The sequence below is a fragment of the Canis aureus genome, chromosome 1, assembly GCF_053574225.1.
Source record: "Canis aureus isolate CA01 chromosome 1, VMU_Caureus_v.1.0, whole genome shotgun sequence".
In the NCBI taxonomy this organism is placed as follows: Eukaryota; Metazoa; Chordata; class Mammalia; order Carnivora; family Canidae; genus Canis; species Canis aureus.
In genome coordinates, this window is record NC_135611.1 from 66,453,339 (window position 1) to 66,467,779 (window position 14,441).

Sequence of the window (14,441 nt, forward strand, 5' to 3'; positions counted from 1 at the left end):
GTGCAGGCACATCTGGTACCTAGTGAGGGCCCACTTTCTGGTTCATAGATGGCATCTTCTCTCTGTGTCCTTGCGCAGTGCAAGGGGCTAGGGATCTTTCCGGAACCTCGTTTATAAGGGCACCAATCCCATCCATGACAGCTCCAACTTCATGACCTAAACACCTTCCAAAGACACCACCTCCTAATACACCTCCATGGGCATTGGGGTCTCAACATCCGTTAATGAGGTGTCATCAAATAAATAGATAATCAAAATACAGATTCAGCCATCCTTACTGTATAGCAAATTAGCAACGACGGTGCCTCAAGGGGCCAGAAGAGCTACCCAATTATTACACTTAGTATTTTCGTAGGTATGGGCTCCATAAATATTTTCCTAAAATTTTATATCAGGCCTTTAGAGGTGAAAGGCCTTGTGTTGTTTTCTAATAATTGCCTTACCAACCCTTGCGTCCATAATAAATATTAATGTTCTCAAGTCTGTACAAATTACAAGACATAGGGTTGCTTTTGTAGTTACGTAACTGTGTTAGTTTTGAGACCAAAACAGAATCAGAAAATGTGAAAATACAGACGTATCCCTTTGCAGAGATTGAGTGATTAAATTATCAGTTTGAAGGCAAACATCTTTAATCTGTAAAGGCAATCATGACTGAACCACTGAACTAGCCAGCAGAACTATACAAAACTCAGTCACTAAGTTAAAAGTGAATTGGGAATAATGCTTCAGGAAACAAATTCATTCCCAAATTCCTTCTTAAGATGCAAAAACAAAAACATTACTAGGGATCCCTGGGTGGCGCAGTGGTTTAGTGCCTGCCTTTGGCCCAGGGCACGATCCTGGAGACCCAGGATCAAATCCCACGTCGGGCTCCCAGTGCATGGAGCCTGCTTCTCCCTCTGCCTGTGTCTCTGCCTCTCTCTCTCTCTCTGTGACTATCATAAATAAATAAAAACTTTAAAAAAAAAAAAAAAACATTACTAACGTAGAAGAAAATAATTAAAAGTGGAATCCCATTTTATTTATTTATTTATTTATTTATTTATTTATTTATTTAAGATTTTACTTATTTATTTGAGAGACGCTGAGAAGCCGACCCCCTCTGAGCAGGGCTGGATCTCAGGACCCTGAGACCCTGACTTAACCTACTGAGCCACCCAGGCGCCTCCACCCACATGTTTTAATTTTCACGATGAGGCTTCAATCTTACTGCAAAGGGCTGCACTTGTGGCTCTGAAGATGCCACACCAGCCCTCACGCACAACTGTCCTCCGTGCCTCCTAAGCCCTCACCGCTACCGCCTTCCCAGCTCCTGTTTTTCAAGGCCCCGGCCTCCCCACCACACACTCAGCCCTGGCCTTCCCCAGAGGAAGACTGAGCACACTCTGAGGGACTCTGCCAGCAGAGGTAGGGAAAACAATCTTTGGGGAAAAAAATTGCTGTTTTATATTACAGGATAATTTGGGGGGAAGAAAAAGTGCTGTTCAATATTACCAAAGTGGTACTGAAATAGTCACAACGGGAAAGATGAGAACTCCGTTGAACTTCCTCATGCTGGGGCTACAGGTTAATATTATTCTGCAACACATAAAGGAAGAAGACTGGGGATCCCTGGGTGGCTCAGCGGTTTAGCGCCTGCCTTTGGCCCAGGGAGTGATCCTGGAGACCCAGGATCAAGTCCCACATCGAGCTCCCTGCATGGAGCCTGCTTCTCCCTCCACCTGTGTCTCTGCCTCTCTCTCTCTCTGTGTCTCTCATGAATAAATAAATAAAATCTTTAAAAATAAATAAATAAAATAAAATAAAATAAAATAAAATAAAATAAAATAAAATAAAATAAATAAAAAAGGAAGAGGACCCTCTAGTCTCCCAGCGCGGGGCCTGTACAACCTTGAAGAAGCGTGGCTGCACAAACCCTAGGGGCCCGCCCTCCCCTTGCCCAAAGACCCGCACCAACCCTGGCTAAAAACACACCAGTGGTTCTACCAAAACTCAACCAACTTCTGGATCCTGGAGGCCCTGGTACAGTCTCCAGCCTCCCCGCTGACAGGAGCCAGATTTGTAAGCAAATGGAAGGAGGCCCCGCCACCCATTCTACCTCGTGAGACTTTCATTTCCTGTGTGAGATAATAACTCCAGGAACTCCAGCTTTCTCACGGGGTAGGTAAATCACGTCAAACCCTCTAAGTTTAAAAAAAAGAAAAAGAAAGAAAAGGAAACAAAAAGAGTCCTCACAAGGACAGGAAGTATAAAGAAATAACAGAATACGCTAGAGAAACCCAGCCGCACACACTTGTGCATAGCTTCGCCCGCACCCACAGTAAATTTTCTTCACTTCAAGAAGCTGTCTATAAATACACTGACCAATGTATCTTTAAAGCATAAAGGGCTTGGACGGTCATAATAAACATTGCAAAATAAATACAAAATAACATCTGGACCCAAAGCTTTGGATGGATTGGGGTGGGGGACATGAGACAGAGTGCTAACTTTTTCTTAGTTCTGATAATAAAGTATGGATTTCTTTTTTTTTTAATTATTGTTTAGGAAGTGCTTTCCATTATTAACCAAACACAAACCAAGGACATACTGATTTTAATTTGAAATCCCAAAGAATGTGGTACCATCTGTCCATAGCATCGTTTCACAGGCTGGGCCAATCTTAGTGATACTTTGATTCTTTTGTTTTCTATTTGAAACTAAGAGAGTAAGTGTTCACTTACTAAGCCAGTACATTTAAAGATGAAAATGGTTTATTTTTAGCTCTAATTGGGCCTGCTAAACAAGAAAACTACCATCTTTTTGCCTTGGGAACCCCAAACCTCCAATGTAATTCAGTGAGAAAATGAAACACTTCTATTGTAAGAGAATATTATAGTAATTATTACAGTTAATTGTTATTCATTGCAATGACATGCAAAAAGATCATGCTTCGTGTGCGTCTCATATGATTCCAACAAGTGGCGGGGGGGTGGCCCCGTTCAGCTGTTTATAGAGACCCCATAGCAACTGGTCAGGCTCTCTTCCTGTGCCACGTAATTTCATGAATCCTTGAGTTTCTCCTAATAAATTTAAGGATTGTTAGGCACTTGTCTTGAAGTCACTTTGCTTATTTCCTGTAAGGCTCTGATAAAATTTTTGTAGGTGACGCAATAAGCGTTGCACGTCCAATGCCAAAGAAACAAAAGCATGATAAACTTGAGTAATTTGTGAGCAAATTGTAATGCTTCCTAAAAAAAATCATTATGCCTGGAACTCCTGGGTGGTTCTGTGGGTGAGCTCAGGGAGTGATCCCAGGGTTCCGGGATCAAGTCCACATGGGCCCCCCTGCAGGGAGCCTGCTTCTCCCTCTGCCCATGTCTCTGCCTCTCTCTCTGGGTCTCTCATGGATACAGAAATAAAATCTTTAAAAAAACAAAGAAAGAAAATAACACACATTTCATTACATATTCTTTTACTTTCTTTTTCTGATTAACTCAGATGCCGGTTGCTAAGGGATGTTCTAAGTTCTAGTCTTTATCAGACACAGTTTTGCAAAGGTTGGAGACAGGTCAAAGGCACCAGGCTCCAAGCTGCAACAGGCTGGATAAAGCGAGTGGGAGAGAGCGCTAGGAAGCAGGCTGGGGTCGCCGGACTGAGGCTGGGCTTGCATTTACCTCCTCCTGGCACCCATGGGGGGCTAGCAGGTCAGCGGCAGGGTGTGCTGGAGGCCCACCCAGCAGGATGGTCAGGAGGGCCCCAGGGCCAGCTGCACCCCCCCAGGCTCTTGGCTCAAGATGGGGCCCTGGGTGGGCCCAAGGCACAGAAGGAGCTCAGCTGTCAGCCCCCCAGGGCGAGCCACAGAGGGCCGGCCACACCGCGCTTCTGGGGGCCGAGTGGGATCCCTGGGGCTTGGCTCCCACTGCTCCTTTCCCCCTCTCTGGCTCCTCACAGTGACCACACCAGGGGGGATGTCATTCTATGAAATGGGGTGACTAAGGCGACCCCCGCCAGTGGTCCGCCCTGGGGACCCCCAAAGTGATGACAGGAAGCCATGGCCCCTTTGGTGTGCGCTGTACACAGCGGGAGCTCACCATCATCCCCTCCCTGCACCCCACCGAGTACCCCCGCTTTCCAGACAGGAAGGTTGAGGCTTAGACTTGCGGCTGAAGAGGCAGCCCCGGCCACGCTCGGCTGCCCGGCCCCCCGACCTGGCCCGTGCACCCCGCCTTGGTTCCCTGGGCTTGGGCACCTGCTGGGGTCACGGTGGGGGTGTCCTTCCCATCTTCCAAACCAGAGAAGCCCAGCTGTCGGGCTCCTCCAAGGAGGGGGTGTGTGCTGGCCCCTACGCCTGGCCCGAGGTTCAGGGGGCCCCCGCTTCCATTCTGCCCGTGGGTCCCACACAGTCTGGCAGCCGGGGGTCAGGGTGGGGGGAGGCTTTGAAAAGAGAAATGTTATTTCAGAAAATTCCAGGCATGTAGAGGTGGAGACCCAAGGACCGCCAGACGCCCCAAAATAAAAGTAACAATAAGTATTTCGTTCCAGCCTAGAGTAAGTGTGCAGCCTTGGGAACATAATGTACGGGGCGCCCGGGGCTGGGGGCAAGCCTGTGCCCTCTGCTTGGGTCCTGATCCCTGGGTCCTGGGATCGAGCCCCAGGTGGGCTCCCTGCTGGGGGGGCTGCTTCTCCCCCCGCCCTCTGCCTACCGGTGCGCTCTCCTCTCTCTCTCTCTCTCTGTCAAGAAAATAAATAAAATCTTCAACAAAGTCCTCTAAGCTCTTTGAACAGTGGCACCATCTACACAGAATGAATGCATCACCCCCACTAGGTGACCCAAACGCTCAAGCGCCAGTAGTTCTTTTTTTTTTTTTAATTAATTAATTAATTTATTTATTTATTTATGATAGTCACAGAGAGAGAGAGAGAGGCAGAGACATAGGCAGAGGGAGAAGCAGGCTCCATGCACCGGGAGCCCGACGTGGGATTCGATCCCGGGTCTCCAGGATCGCGCCCTGGGCCAAAGGCAGGCGCCAAACTACTGCGCCACACAGGGATCCCACGCCAGTAGTTCTTTGCCAGGAAAACGAGGTGAGCGGGGGGTTTGCGGCCTCAGGGAGCGCAGGAGGGCCCCCCTGGGGTGTCACCCCACCCCTGGGGTGACAAGGCACCTGCTGCCGGGGGATCCCAAGCAGCTTCGCGTCCCCAGGCGACACCTGGGAGACGTGTGGGCTGAGCCCAGGTGACAAGCGGCCTCCTCTGCGGGGCACGGGCCTTGCACTTCATCTTGAGGACAAGGGATGCGTCCGGGAAGGTTGCAGGGTGGGCAGCGGGGCGCCCCCGGGGACCCTCCTCGGGGTCTTCCTCGGGGACCCTCCCTCCTCGGGGACCCTCCTCCGGGACCCTCCACGGGGATCCTCCACGGGACCCTCCCTCCTCGGGGACCCTCCTGGGGGCCGCGGACGGTGGCCTTTGGCCGAGGATGCGGAGAAGCTCCGCCGAGCAGGGGCCCAGGTTTCCGGTGTGAAATCAGCCTCGGCTCAAGGTACCGGAGCCCGCAGGGCCGCGGGGCCGCCGGAGCGTGGAGGGCGCGGAGGGTCACCCGGGGCGCGGCCCACGGTGGGTGTCCTCCGGCGGGTGTGGGGGACCAGGCCACCGCCCAGGGAATCCCGGAGGCAGCCGCCCTCGGGGTCCTGTCCTGAGGCGGTGGAGACGAGCCCGAGCCCGGAGCAGAGCCAGGCCGGGTCCTGATTACAGTGGACGAACCGCGGGGCTCCCACCCAAGGCTGACCCGCCAGCAAACCGCCTGAGGCCGGGGGGCCCGGGGGGGCTCAGGGACGAGGCCGCTACGGAGGCCGAACCCCGCTGGCCACGTTTAACCAGCGATGCGGGACCCGGGACAGACAGACACACAGAGGTACGCAGCCTCGAGGAGGCGCCGACACACAGGCGCTGGCGCTGGGAGGCACAGGTGCGATGGGACCACTGCGCGATCAAGGCCACGGCCTCGGTCCCCTGCGTTCAGGGCAGCTTTGAGGCCCGGGCCTTGGCAAGAGGGTGGGAGGCGGCGGCTGCAGATGCGCGGCCCGGGGATCCAGCCGGGGGCTGCAGGTGCGCGGCCCGGGAGCCAGACGGGGGCTGCAGGTGCGCGGCCCGGGAGCCAGCCGGGGGCTGCAGGTGCGCGGCCCGGGGAGCCAGCCGGGGGCTGCAGGTGCGCGGCCCGGGAGCCAGACGGGGGCTGCAGGTGCGCGCCCCGGGAGCCAGCCGGGGGCTGCAGGTGCGCGGCCCGGGGCGCAGGGGGGGCACCCGGGACGGGTGTCACGTTGCGGGGGGGCGCCTTGGGCTGCGGCATGTAACCCCTTGCAGCCAAGGACAGGCACTTCCCGGCCTGCGGGACAAGGAGGGCAGCCTGCGCCCCGCCACCAGCCGTCAACTCCAGGGCCCGCTAACCGCTGCGAGAAGCGGGTGGACGCGCACCACGCAGTCGCCCTCTCAGCCTCTCCCAACACCTCCTTCAGGTCTCTCTCAAATGCCCGCATGGCTCCCTAATTCTCAACAAGACAATTTTTTATTTATTTATTTATTTTTTATTTTTATTTATTTATTTTTTTACTTTCTCCTTTATTTATGCCCCTGTCTCCTTCTCTATGAAAACACATTCAGTAAGGCTGGCTCACCCTAACCGGCCTTTCTAGCTGGGACCAACCTAGATCGCTCCCTCCCTAACCCCCGGGGTTAAGCGTCTCAACTTTTAGGCAGTACTGCCTATTCAATAGGCAGTATTGCCTATTTTTTGCCCAAAACTGACATGCAATTTATGAATTTCCCCTTTTGTATAGGTTACTCTGGAAATAAATTACAGGTAAAATGAAAAATGGGTGCAACAGTCCTTTTAAAAATGTAAAATACAGAGTGTGAAAGTAAGTGTGATCTAGCGTGGGACTCGATTCTGAATCCCAGGATCAGGCCCTGAGCTGAAGGCCTGCGCTCAACCACTGAGCCACCCAGGTGCTCCCATAAAATACATATTTAATATAAAGTTTAAAATATGAAGTATAATCATATTACTAACACCAGTTTAAGGATGCCCTATCTCCTCCTCAAACACCTTGTGAGCCAGTGTTTGAATCATGAAGATAAATCATCGACAAGAAAGAAAACTGCTTACGACAACCTAGTAGAAAAAATTTACCAATAAATAATTCAGGTCTACTAAATATTATTTTGTATTAAGCATATTTTTTCTTTTTTTATGTTTGTTTTTCTTTTTACGAATACATGTAGTGGCAGCCCCCCATATGCAGTCCTATTTAATGAAAACAGTTATACTCTTATATTTTGTAGCTCCATCTTTCACGTATTGGCACACATTCAGCTCTGCTTTTAAAAATTAGATGTTTTATTAATGCATGTAGTTGCTGATAGGAAGCATCTTGTGCTTAGCATATTCAGCAAAAATAGGGCTAAATTGTCTCTGTCATTGACGTCATCCTCATTTGATGTCTAAAAACAGAAACCTAATGTAATATGAATAGTATAGACCCAATGATAAATATAGAAGTTGTTTTCTGCCCAATAGAAACTCAGAAAGCCAGTAAAAATCTCCTAACTTCACAGTTCCTCCTAAATATAAAAGAGAGAAATGCTTGCTTTCAAGTCAGACCCTAAATCATAAAATCATTTCTGATCACAAGGATCAGAAAATCAAGCAATTTTCTCATATCTATTGTACATTGTTTTAAACAATGAATTACCTTTTATCACCGACTCCAAACTGCTCATTTTTTTTAATTCCTTTATTTTCAAAACTTTTTTTTTTCTTAAATAACAGGGCCTACCGTGGGAAACAAAGGTAAATTCTGAAGACTGCACTAAACTTGTGTATTTATATCTGACAAAATTCTAAAACTAGTATCAAGCTATTGATAAAGTAGCAAGGCTAGATGTCCCTGTCAAAGGAGACTGTACAGGCCACCTGGAATCTCCCCCAGGCTCAGACACCTGGCTATGCCTGAAAAACTGCACTTTCCGGGGTCTCTGGGGGGCTCAGCGGTAGAGCATCTCCCTTGGGCTCAGAGCCTGACCCCAGGGTCCTGAGATCGAGTCCCGCATCGGACTCCCCACAGGGAGCCTGCTTCTCCCTCTGTCTGTGTCTCTGCCTCTCTAATGTCTCTCTTGAATAAATAAATAAAATCTTTTTTAAAAATTGCACTTTCCTGTCATGTTTATTCATTCGGTTGGTTGGTTGGTTGGTTGGTTGGTTGCAAGAGGTGGGAGGCGGCTTAGGCGGTGGTTTAGGAGGTTTTTTGTTTTCTCAGAGTTTTTAAAGTAATAAATTAGGGAAATTTCATAGACCATATCTTGAATTTAATAAAGGATTTCTGTGAATTTTTTTATGAACAAAATTTACAAAAGCAGCTAGAGTGGGATGGCTGTGTATCTGGCTGAGCAACTCTGCGTAAGGAGTAGTAATCAGATTATCCAGTCAGCCTGCGGGTCCTCCGATGGTGCACCAAGGTGGGCGTCCTTGATTCTTTACTGTTACTCCATCTCAAGGGCTTAGATGAAGCTAAAGAAAGCACGCTTACCTAAATTTGAAAAAAAATAAGACAGTGATGGGGCACCTGGGTGGTTCAGCCGGTCAAGTGCCTGCCTTTGGTTCAGGTCATGATCTCCGGGGCCTGGATCGAGCCCCCCTTAAGCCCCAGAGCCACCTTTGTCAGGCTCTGGCTCAGCGGGGGCTCTGCTCCCCCTCTCCTTCTGCTCACTCCCTCCCTGCTCATGCTCAATCTCTCGCTCTCTGTCTCAAACGAATAAATAAAATCTTTAAGAAAAAAAATAAGACAGTGCTGAGAGAAATAACTGATATTTTAGATGAGAAAAATTAAAAATGGAAAACAGTCTAGGATGATAGACTGGGACCAAAATGATAGAATCAATAAGAAAAAGCAAGCATCTGTCTAGATTAAAGTTCCAGGAACTACACAGGAACAAGGGAAGTAATGGCTATTGGCCTGGGGAGAGGGGGCAGTGGGAGTGTGGGGGGGGAATCAAGTCCTAAAGGTTTCACTTGATGATGAGCTGAATAGGAGCTGAGCGTCTGATGAGGCGCCTCAAGGAGCCGGTGGGGTCTTGGGGCTGTGGAGAGAGCAGGTCGCTTGTACCTCACGGTCAGGTCCTGGCACCCAGCTAATCTGAGTGGACATTTTCTCAGAGGTTCATAATAAAATCCCTTTAACATTTAGTTCAGAATCTTGAAAAGTGACAGTTCACCTGTACCCTCAAGCCACAGTCTGCTCAGGTTCAGCCCCGAGCATTACTGGGAAATGTGAGGCCAGGGAACCCCAGCACAGGAGGTGGGGCTTTTCCCGGGAGAGGAGAAGATACAGGTTTGCCTAAACTCCAGTCCCCCTCTCCAGTCCACCCTTGTCTTGAAAGAAGCATCCAAACTGCAGCTAGAGCAGGGAAATGCAGGCCTCAGTTTACAGAGAGTGTGGTAATGCGTTGGATTCTGGGTATGGGGCTGGGAGAGATGGAAGGGAGGACTGCAGGAAGCTCCACTCAGACTTGAAGTAACACAGATCAAAGAGCAGGAGGGACAAATTCTGGTGGGGATCCGGGGATGGGGGGTGGGTGTGGGTGGAGGAAGAAGAGCCCGAAGAATTAAAGTTCCTGTTACTGTTTTTAAAGCTTAACTTCTCGTTGAAACTCAGAACATCTAGTAGGATCCTGCTTCCTTCTCACGGGCGGCTGCTGCTCCTGACCCCCCCCCCACCGTGCCCCCCAGTCCTCAGACTGAGGATTGACCAAAGCCTGGAGAAGACCAGTTATCAGCTCAGCGCCTCAGCCCTATTTCTGCTGCGTCTTGGATGACCGTGTCTTCTGTGCGGATAATGTCTCCAACACCTCAACCTCATTGTCCGTATACCTCTAGACGGACACCCCGGACCAAAGCACATTCAAAATTCTTCCAGCTTTGGATGTACCTCTTCTGGATTGCCACTCTCTTCCACCATATCCAAAAATTTCTTCTCCCTCAACATGTTGGTCCACAGGCGATCCTCCTCAATCTCATTAAGGACTACCATCCTTGGTCCTTTAATTTAGCTTAATTTCTCATCCTTCTCCTGATTTCATCCAATTATCCAGCTCGGCTTCGTTTTCCTCATTCATAAATGACAGTAGTCATACTCATGTCATGTAGTCAATATAAGAATAAAGAAATAAATTAGGGAAAACACACAGCATTTCTCCTTGCTAAGAGCAAGCACCCAATGACCACTATCAATGCTGGTCCACCTGCAGTTTAGGATTTAGTACTTGAGAAACCCTCTTGCCTTAATGTCAGTATCCTTGTCCTTTATTCTTCTTCTGCGTCTATTTAGCAACACTCTGGTCCTAGGTCGACCAGTTACTCCCCTTCCACTGTTGTATCTGGCTGCCAAGCACTACTGAAAACAAATGCCACAACCACCAGAGCTGATGCCACTACCGATGGAAGGTCTGCCCCTCCAGCTGAGCTATTAACACCTCACAGCAAAGCTTTAGGTCTGCTGTTTCTCTCATTCCCCACAATGATGTTTTCAAACGTTCAGTCCGACTTTCTCCATCACACTCAGCAAGTGAACTCCACTTTCGTAAGGAAGCAGAGACCACTCTGACTACGTCGTGTGTGCCCTGGGCGTGATATACAACTGATGAACCACGGAGCTCTACTTCCAAAACGAGTAATGCGCTCTCTGTTAATTAATTGAATTTAAACTAAAAAAAAAAAAAAGAAAATAGAGACCATCACGCAAGAACATTCTCCGCTTCCTGTCTCTCCGTATGACACAAACAAGTGTAAATATAGTCAGAGTTAGACTTATCCTTTCTCTTTCTGTGTTAGCTAAGTGGTTGTCCTGCATCTTGAATGTCAATCCTTCCATCTGTTCTTTAAATCACATCTGTCAGGGCAGCCCGGGTGGTGCTTCTATTTAGAATTTTAAAACTTGGAAAGAATGAAGGGAAATAAAATATAATTTTGTGCACCGTTTTAGTATCTTTGGATCCATTTTTACCTGTTGAAAATCCTTAGATTTCATGATTCAAGTTTACTGGTGAAGGAGAAAAATTCTTCTAAGAAGTTAAGACTAGGGCAGACCGGGTGGGGCGGGGGGGGGGGGGGGAGCTCAGCGGTTTAGCGCCGCCTGCAGCCCAGGGCCTGATCCTGGAGACCCTGGATGAAGTCCCACATCGGGCTCCCTGCATGGAGCCTGCTTCTCCCTCTGCCTGTGTCTCTGCCTCACCCTCTGTGTCTCCCATGAATAAATAAATAAAATCTTTTTTAAAAAATCACATCTGTCCATTTTTGGGGGACCCTCACTTAAATCAAGTGTATTTCCTCTCTTCTGTATCTTTAACGTCTCTTTTTCTTTCAGCATCTCCCGTCTTGTCTCTTTATCTCCTAGTGATCACCTTATTTTTCCTTTTCTTCTTAGAACCACGTTGCTCCAAAGACCAATAGGTACTTACCTCCACTTCCTCGTTTCCTAAGACCGACTCACACACTGTATCTGTGCTTCTTTATCTCCATTAAATCAAATCCTACAAACATCTTCCTAGTTGCTAAAAAACAGTAGGCATGTTTCAGCTCTTACCTTACGGGACCTCTCTGTTATTTATCATCTTTCTTCTCCAAATTCCTTCCTCATACGATTGTTATGGCATCGAGTACTCTTAATTTTCCTCCTTTTTCTCCCATAGGGAAAATCTCATTCACTTATAGGATTTTAATTACCATTTAATGTTAATACTCCAACGTCTCAGTCTCCAACCCTGGTCTACTCCAGATCCATGCAGCTAATGGAGAGTTCAAGAAAAACAAAACTTCTTGATTTGGATGTCCTATATATAACATGTCAAACTGTTATGTCCCAAATTGAACTCACCATCTTTCTCCTACCTTGAAATTTGTTTATCTTCTTTTTTTTTTTTCCTGCCTTGGCAAACTATCACATCCCATCCATTTTGTCAGTTCATAGACTACATCCAACCACCACATTTATCCAGTGATGAAGTTGTCCATTTTTTCCATAATATTCCTTAAGTCCATAATTTTGTTACTGCTATTCTACGATCTTTGGCCTTCCATATAGTTTCCTACAAGATGTTACTCACTGTGTCTGCCACAGTTACTGGAACCGTACTGATCACCCACACGGCTGCCAGGCATCCTCCCAATTGAAATGTCCCCCCCAAAGCTCTCCGTTGCCTTTAACAAATTAGTAACAACTACCATTTTTTTTAAAACTTACTATGTACATTGAGGACTTATGGGCCTCTTTGCTCAGAAGCCCCTGGACAGGCTCATTCTGGGAGACTTCCCCTCTCATGCAGCCTGTGCAAGTGCTGCCCAATAAAGCTTGCTGTGTGTTCCTGCTTCTCACAGGCATGTTTCTTTCTTTATGAGCCCCAAATCCCTTGAACCCTAGCAGTGGTCACATTGTACTCATTTCAGGATAAAATCCAGACTTTTTAGCAGAGCATATTGGAGAATTCACTTTCTGATCTTTGTATCTCCAGCCTCATTTCCTGCAAACACTTTCTTTTGTGTCTGCTACATTCCAACAGTAACCCATTAATTGCATTTTCCTCACCTTTGTGCTACATTAGCTTATTTGTTGGTATAATAAAATAATACCCAAATGTCAGCAGAAACTTTAAAACCAACCAAGGTTGATAAGAGATCTGATCACTTCCTCTGAGGAGGCTCAATTCAAAAATCATTCTTCCATTCCTTGAACAAATATTCAGCACATACTGACTACTCTGTACCTGGTATTCTTCGCAGTACTTGGAGCACATCAGTGAGTAAAATAAACACATGCCAAAAAAAAAAAAAAAAAAAATCCTGTGCTGGGAAGCTTCATTCTGGAGGAGGTTAGGGTAGCAGTTGGCAAATTTAAATACAATGGACTGAGAAGATTTTAGGGAGGTGACATTTGAGTTTGGGGATAATATTTCAACAGAATCAACCTGGCTTCTAGGTTGAGAGTGGATATTAGAGGAAAGGGAACAAAGGAAGCAGCTGAGAAAATGGTGTCTTAAAATAGAGTGGTAGCAGCAGAGCTGGCGTAGAAGGTCAGGTTCTGGAATTATTTTGAAAGCAGAGCTACTAGATCTGCTCCGAGGTTATAGGTTATTCGTGGGGTATGGAGGAAAGAAAGGAGTTAAGGATGACTCCAGTATTTTTTGATGGGAGCAACTGAAAGGATTGAATGGCTATGGCTGTGAGGGGGAGCACTCTGGGTCAGGTCTTAGCATTTATTCTCACTCCAAGCATAACCTCTCTCCTCAATGAACTGTGAGTGGTGTTGCGTATCAAAACTTTGGGAAAAAAAAATCTTGATCCCTAAAGAAAAAAAAAATTTGAACCAAGCAACCCCATCTCAAAATGTACAAAAAAATAATGACAAGTGGGATGGATCAGCATGTTCTAGATACTCTGATAGCCCATATGGTCCAAAGCACAGAACAAATCAAACTGCATCCATAATAAATGAGTCACAAACAGGAACTGTTTAGGACTTGCAAAAATGCAGTATAAATACAACTGGATTTGAAGATTTACCGTGAAAAAAAAAACCTTTGTTTTATAACCTTCCTCCTCTCTTCTGTTACCTTCTAACTTGTTGTTCTTTTCTCTTTTCTAAAATTATATTTTGTTTCTTGGCATTGGTTTTATCCTGAAATTAAAATGTGATTTCCGGAGCATATGTGGATTAAAGCTCTTCCAAATCCATCATGTTTTATCTTAATCGGCCTCCTATTAGCAAAGCAAAAAGAGCCAAACCTACTACAGAGCCTAATTGGTAACAGAGGGGCGCTGGTGACTCTTCCATTGAGAGAAGGTGAAATAGGTACTTGACTCATGATGTGCCCAAGGAAAGTGTACAAACTGCTTTAAAAATAGAAAAGTCCTGGGATGAGAAGAATCAAATATTTATGTCAGCCTGAAGAAAAAAAAAAAAAAAAAGAACAATGCATATATTGTAAGGCCCAGAGACTCAGGAACTCGGCATTCTATCTTGGGAAGTGACTTTAGGCAAGTCCTTTAACCTCTCTGAGTCAGTTTCCCCGGGGGCAGGGCATCAAGCTGTACTTTCTATCTTTTTTCTTTCTGCTTATCTTAGTCTTTCTTCCTCTCATCTGTACTTTCTTTCACTCCATCTTCCCACCCGACCTTCACTCTCCCTTTTTCTTCCTTCCTCCTCTTCCTTCTTTTTGTTTTGTTTTGTTTTGTTTTGTTTTGTTTTATTTTATTTTATTTTATTTTATTTTATTTTATTTTATTTTATTTTATTATTTATTGAGAGGGAGTAGGGGGAGAAGCAGAGGAGGAGGGAGAGGGAGAAGCAGACTCCGTATGTACTGAGCGGATGCAGGGCCAGGCTCCCCCACCAGAGATGCTCAACCGAGTG